The sequence below is a fragment of the Ailuropoda melanoleuca genome, chromosome 1 (genome assembly GCF_002007445.2).
Source record: "Ailuropoda melanoleuca isolate Jingjing chromosome 1, ASM200744v2, whole genome shotgun sequence".
NCBI lineage: Eukaryota > Metazoa > Chordata > Mammalia > Carnivora > Ursidae > Ailuropoda > Ailuropoda melanoleuca.
The window spans coordinates 184,513,640-184,519,639 of record NC_048218.1 but is presented as its reverse complement, the minus strand read 5'-3'; positions in this window follow the sequence as shown (position 1 = coordinate 184,519,639).

Here is a 6,000-nt window from a genome sequence, read left to right as displayed (position 1 = left end):
TTATCAGTTAGATAAAGCCATGATTTAGTTTTTTATCTTTTTTAGCTTGTTGGCAAGAGTGTTGGAGCGATACTCTCATTACTGTGTATAATCTAACTGGAAGTGAAAGTCTCTTGCTTTTCTATTCACTATCTCAGATAAGTAAGGGAAGATTCAGAAGATTCCACCTGGTTTCCTTCACTGCAACTGCTCTGATGTAACATATCAAGGAATTAATGTGTTGATTCTGCCATGCATTAAATATATCATTCATGGTCCAGAGAAATGACCATTGGAGGAGTCCATGAATTAACTGGACCCAGTAGATCTGCCATGAATCAAATCTAGGCCAGAACACCATGTATTATTTAATTCCCATATGCTTCCATTCTAACAGTTGGACTCTAATGGCACTTCTTCAACTCCCTGGGTATCAAATTCAACTTAGACCATTTATCCAAGAGTCCTAAAACAAAACGTAACAAAAACAACAAATCAAACTGTTCATTCCCTCAAATAGAATACTGAGCAATACTGAGATGTTTCATTACTGCTTCCAGTCCTTTGCCTAAAGGTAGGATTTTTCAATTTTTGAAGAATTCTGGGCCATGAATTGACATTACCCTCTCAGTATTAGGAGTGGAGTATGAGCAGAGAGGTTCTTGAAACTTCCAACTGAGTCTCTGCTGTATTGAAGTGCCATCTCCCAAAGGAGATATTATGACCCCTTTTGTTGACTTTCTCTGGGATGCCAAATTCCAGCAACTGCTTTAGGTAACCTGGAATCTGGTCATCATGCATTTTCTCTTGCTAATTTCTACTAAATAGGACACTAGAGGTAAAGTGTCTTCCTCTTCTGCAGAAGAAACACAAAGACTGGTTTTGCATAATTTCTAAACAAAGAGGGAATTGTAATAGGAAATTTACAAATATATGTACTCTTTCTTTGTTGCAATATGTAGACTGTCTTCTGGGAAAGAAGCCCACAAATCTTAAAGCCATGGACCTTAGTCCAGTCCCAATCTATTAGTTCCATCTCCTTCCCAGGGGGAATGGTAGTTATATTGCTTATTAACAAACATTCAGTGAGCATCTACAGTCACCTGTGCATTGTTCCAAATAGTGGAGATACTTTTGTTAAAAGAGACAAAAGCTTTTATGGGGATTACAGTCTAGTGAGGGGAGGCAGTCAATAAATAAGTTAATATGTGAGATGGTGTTTTCTCTATGGAGAAAAATAAAACAAGAACAGGGGAGAGAGCTTCTGGATTGAAACTGGTGGTGGTTGTAATTTTAACTAAATTAGTTAGGAAAGAGTTCACGAAAAAGGTGACATTAAAGATTCTTTGTGGGAGGGTGGCAAGGAGTCTGAAGGCCCAGTCAAGGGAATTTTTCCAAACATCTCCCCTTACACCTAAGTTAGCAGCAAATTGGGACCCAAATGCAGGTATTAGGATCCTTTGTCTCCTGCTTTTTCCACTATGTGACACTGTTCTAAGGACCTATATGGGATTTCTTGAAGCAGTATATCAAGTAATGTGGTGTAGCTGTGAACTGTTGGCAAACAGGAGTTGCAAACAAATTAGCTAAACAAGTCCTGATTGATTACCTACTGTTCAGAGAAGATCACAGGTTCCCGAGGGATCTCAGAGAAATACACACTGGATTTCCTGCCTTCAATAAGCTGACAACATGGGGTGGGGGTGGGGGTGGGGGCAAAGCACAAACAAATCAAGCAGATGTTTTGATGATACACTGAACAGTGCAGTTGCAGAACTACAACCAGGGATGCTCTGAGGACAGTGCCTTTTGCCAAAATCCAAATGACGTTTTTCACAGGCTTGCCGTGAAGAAAGACAGTTCTGTTCACTCACCTCCTTTTCAGCCTTGCTCACACACATGGATTATCATACTGTCAACAGTATAATCTAATAAGAGGGATGGCAATATATTGTCTTTTGTTAGCTGGCTGAAACCCAAGGACTGTGGTTGTTGAATACAGAAGGGCAGACAGATGGAAGTTTCACGCTGTCCTGTAATTGCAAAGTAGCCTTACCTTCGAGAGTCCTTTTCAGAACAGCAGCTATTACCTGTGGCTAAGTTGGGATGGTACATTTTAAAATAATATGGAATAGACCTACTGGTGAAATTTAATTGTTACCAATTAGATCTAGCAGAAGGGGAATTTATATCAAGTACCATGACTCACCTAATTGGACTGCAGAAGTGAGGCTGTCATTATGTCCAGGAGAGCAAGTACTTGTTTTAGATGCCCGTTTTTACACTGCCTGAAAAATAGTGGCTAGAAACCAGGCATTATATTGCCTCCCCGTGTTGTGTACCCTGGTGCCAGAAGTAACAAATAGGCAATTCAAAGGTGTTAAAAAGTAGTCCCAGTAAAAAAAGAGAAATTCAGAAAGTCTAAGATATATCTACTTTGCAGCAAACCTGGCTGTTTATTTGATCAAACAATTCCATTAAGGAAATACCAGCCAAACCAGTGATTGTCCTCGTATTTTCATAAAAATTGATAATATCATTAAAACAGTCTGGTATTTGTCTTTGGTATCCTGAAGAAGACTCAGTCTCAGTTGTTTTTTGTTTTTTTTTAACTTTACTTTCCTCAGTTTTAAAGAAAAAATATATTTACAACAGTTCAAGTTTTATAGCACATTTATTTTATTTTATTTTATTTTATTTTATTTTATTTTTTTAAAGATTTTATCTATTTATTCGACAGAGATAGAGACAGCCAGCGAGAGAGGGAACACAAGCAGGGGGAGTGGGGAAGGAAGAAGCAGGCTCATAGCAGAGGAGCCTGATGTGGGGCTCGAATCCCAGAACGCCGGGATCACGCCCTGAGCCGAAGGCAGACGCTTAACCGCTGTGCCACACAGGCGCCCCTTATAGCACATTTAAACATTTTCCTCTTCATCCTGTTATCTGTTTAATGGGAATTATCAAAAGAAAAAGAATGATGGCTGTATTTGAGGTTACAAAAAGCATTTGCTTGAAAAGTGGTAAGAATTTAGTATTTGGGAGGCGCCTGGCTGGCTCAGTCAGGAGAGCATGCCACTCTTGATCTCAGGGTTGTGAGTTCAAGCCGCATATTGGGCATGGAACCTACCTAAAATGAGAAAAAAACAAAACAAACCCAAAACTTAATATTTGGAGTTTTAAGCTTAATTCCATTCCTGATTTTGTGTTTATTTTTTCAATTAACATAAAATGGGCCCCATGGGTCCTATTTCTTAATACACACCCACACATACATATGTACTCATATATGCATAATTTTCTCCATGTTACACATTTCTTAATTGAGAGACATTTGTGGTCTACTAGGTTTTCCTATTATTGAAATGTTATGAAGTATCTGCTTTTTGGAGTTTGAATTAATTAACTACTTATATTTAAAAGTCTTAAATACCTAGACTTGTCAATTAAAATTAGGTACAGCATTATTGGATTTTTATTGGAAACTGTTTAAATTGTTCCAAGATAATCTCCAACAGGGCACGGAAAAAGCAGCTTCTAACTACGTCCAGATCAGAATCCCCTGGGGAAAGGGCTTGTCTGTGCTTCATGGAATCAGGCACCATCCAAAGATTAGGTTTATTCCAATTTTCTATAGGCTTAAAATTTGTAGGTAAGCAGAAAGGTCAGTTCCATCACTCCTGAGGTTGTCTTAGTGAACCATCATGGATTGGATTAAAGGTTCTTTGGCCTTTCCCCTTGAGTCATTCTCTCTGCTGAGGAAGTAGCAGGAGCTGGCCTGCTTACCAACCAGGGCCATGTTCGAAATAGAATTAGGCTGTGTTATAATTGATAGGTTGTAAACAACAAGTTCAAATGTGGCATGTCACTGGTTGGTAACGTGGTATGAGTTGGAAAAAACTATTCTTATGGTGGTGGTGGTGTGGGATCTGTGAGTTGCAGAATTATTGCCAAAGGTGGTTGGTGATTGCCTTGCAACTTCTCTCTGCCCTTGCATCTCCCCCCTCCCCACCGAGATACCTAGAGTGGGAAAGTGTGGTAAGCATAGGACAGGGCATGCAGTATCACAGCAAAGAAATAAACTTTATTAAGGCTCTGGAAAATAAGTGATGGGTTTCAAGGAACCAAGCACCCAGCTGAAGGCTTGAAAGGAATGGTGCTGTAGCTGCCAGGAGCAAATGCAGGTGGGACTAGAGAACGCTGGCTATGAAGGATCCAGGAGAGGGAGAGACTGGCAGATGGGGAGTTTTAGTTTCTGACAGCAATAACTTAGGTTCATGCTGTTATTTGTATTTTCTCTGAAAGAAACCTTTTCGTTGTTGTTGTTCCTAATGAACTTGTGATCATAGTGATAGCAGAATAGGGCAAGCTCTTCCTGTCCCTTATTTTAGATCTTTCAGGGATGGCGGGGTAAAGGTGGGGATAGAAAAGGGGTTGTAAAGACTAGCAAAGTAATTATTCCACAGGGCTAATTAATTTGGGGGCTTGTGGCCTACATTTCTGTGGTTGATGTAGAAGGTTGCTGGTACACTAAGCCGCTGGAGAAGTGTTATCACCAGCAGCATTAGTGAAAAGGTGACATTTGGCAGAGAGAGAGAGCTGAGCATGGTTTTTGTCACTACTTCTCTTGTAGAATGTTATTTTACCAACATTGTGACAGAGTTTAGTTCAGGAAATGGGCCTTTGGAAATTATCTTTACCCTTACTATTTTTTTTTTAAGATTTTTATTTATTTATTTGACAGAGAGAGACAGCCAGCGAGAGAGGGAACACAAGCAGAGGGAGTGGGAGAGAAAGAAGCAGGCTCCCAGCAGAGGAGCCCGATGTGGGGCTCGATCCCAGAATGCTGGGATCACGCCCTGAGCCAAAGGCAGACGCTTAACGACTGAGCCACCCAGGTGCCCCTTTACCCTTACTATTTTTATAAAATGCAGTAGGGAAAATTGCCCAGATGGAAGAATAACAGGGAACAGGCATCATCGTAGTGTGAGTTTCCCCCCTATACTCACAGCCATTCCTGGCAGCACCTTAGTTAAGGTTATGAGTGTGTATATTGTGGGGGGGGGGAAGAGGAATAAAAGCACAAGACAGAAAATGTAAGAGACCTAGGATAGAGAAGGAAGAGTGTGTGAAAGGTAATAATTGCTAACAGTTACTACGCATTTACTTGGCTGGTGCTGTTCAAGTGTTTTACACATATTAACACATTTAATCTTTACTTATTTATTTTAAATATTTATTTAAGTACTCTACACCTGACTGGGGGCTTGAACTTGGAACCCCAGCATCAAGAGCCACACGCTCTTCCACTGAGCCAGCTGGGTGCCCCAACACATGTAGTCTTTATAACAGCACCATAATGGAGGTGCTGTTATAATCTCTGTTTTCCATATGATGAAACAGGCACAGGGAAGTTAAACAATTTGCTTATAGTCATACAGCTAGTTAACGGGCAGAGTCAGAATTAGATGCAGGGAAGTTCCAAAAGCCAGGCTCTCAGTCACTTTACTATGTTGCTACAAAGCACAGGACACAGATGTGGATTGACAGGGCTAAGGCAGTGGGGATGTTTTAGGGTGGGGCAATGGGGGCTGCATCAAATGGGAGCCCAGTCAGGGTGTGATGTATGCCTACCTCTCAGGGGTGTCAAATACAAGATTTCTGCCAGGGTGACAGATTGCATCAAAGGGTTTCCCAGGTCCTTTTTGAGTCCAAGATTTTGTGACCTTTTAATTGGCCTGGAAGAATGAAATACAAAGTGAAAAGGGGCTAGTGAACAGGTGGGCAGTATGCACTGAGGTGTTGGACAGACCTTTTGACCAGGAATGGATGAATGACAGAACTTAGGTTCACAGAAGGCATTCTCTATCTGATGCATCTGTCTTTTCTCTGCTGTGCCTGGCAAGCGGGTAAGACCCTGCTGGAACTAACTTCAGAGAGAGCTCACTGCTCTGTTTGTTTCCCAGCATAGCTCTAATGGTTCCTAAGTTCCTCTTTAACTAACAGTTGCTGATGTTTCTGAAA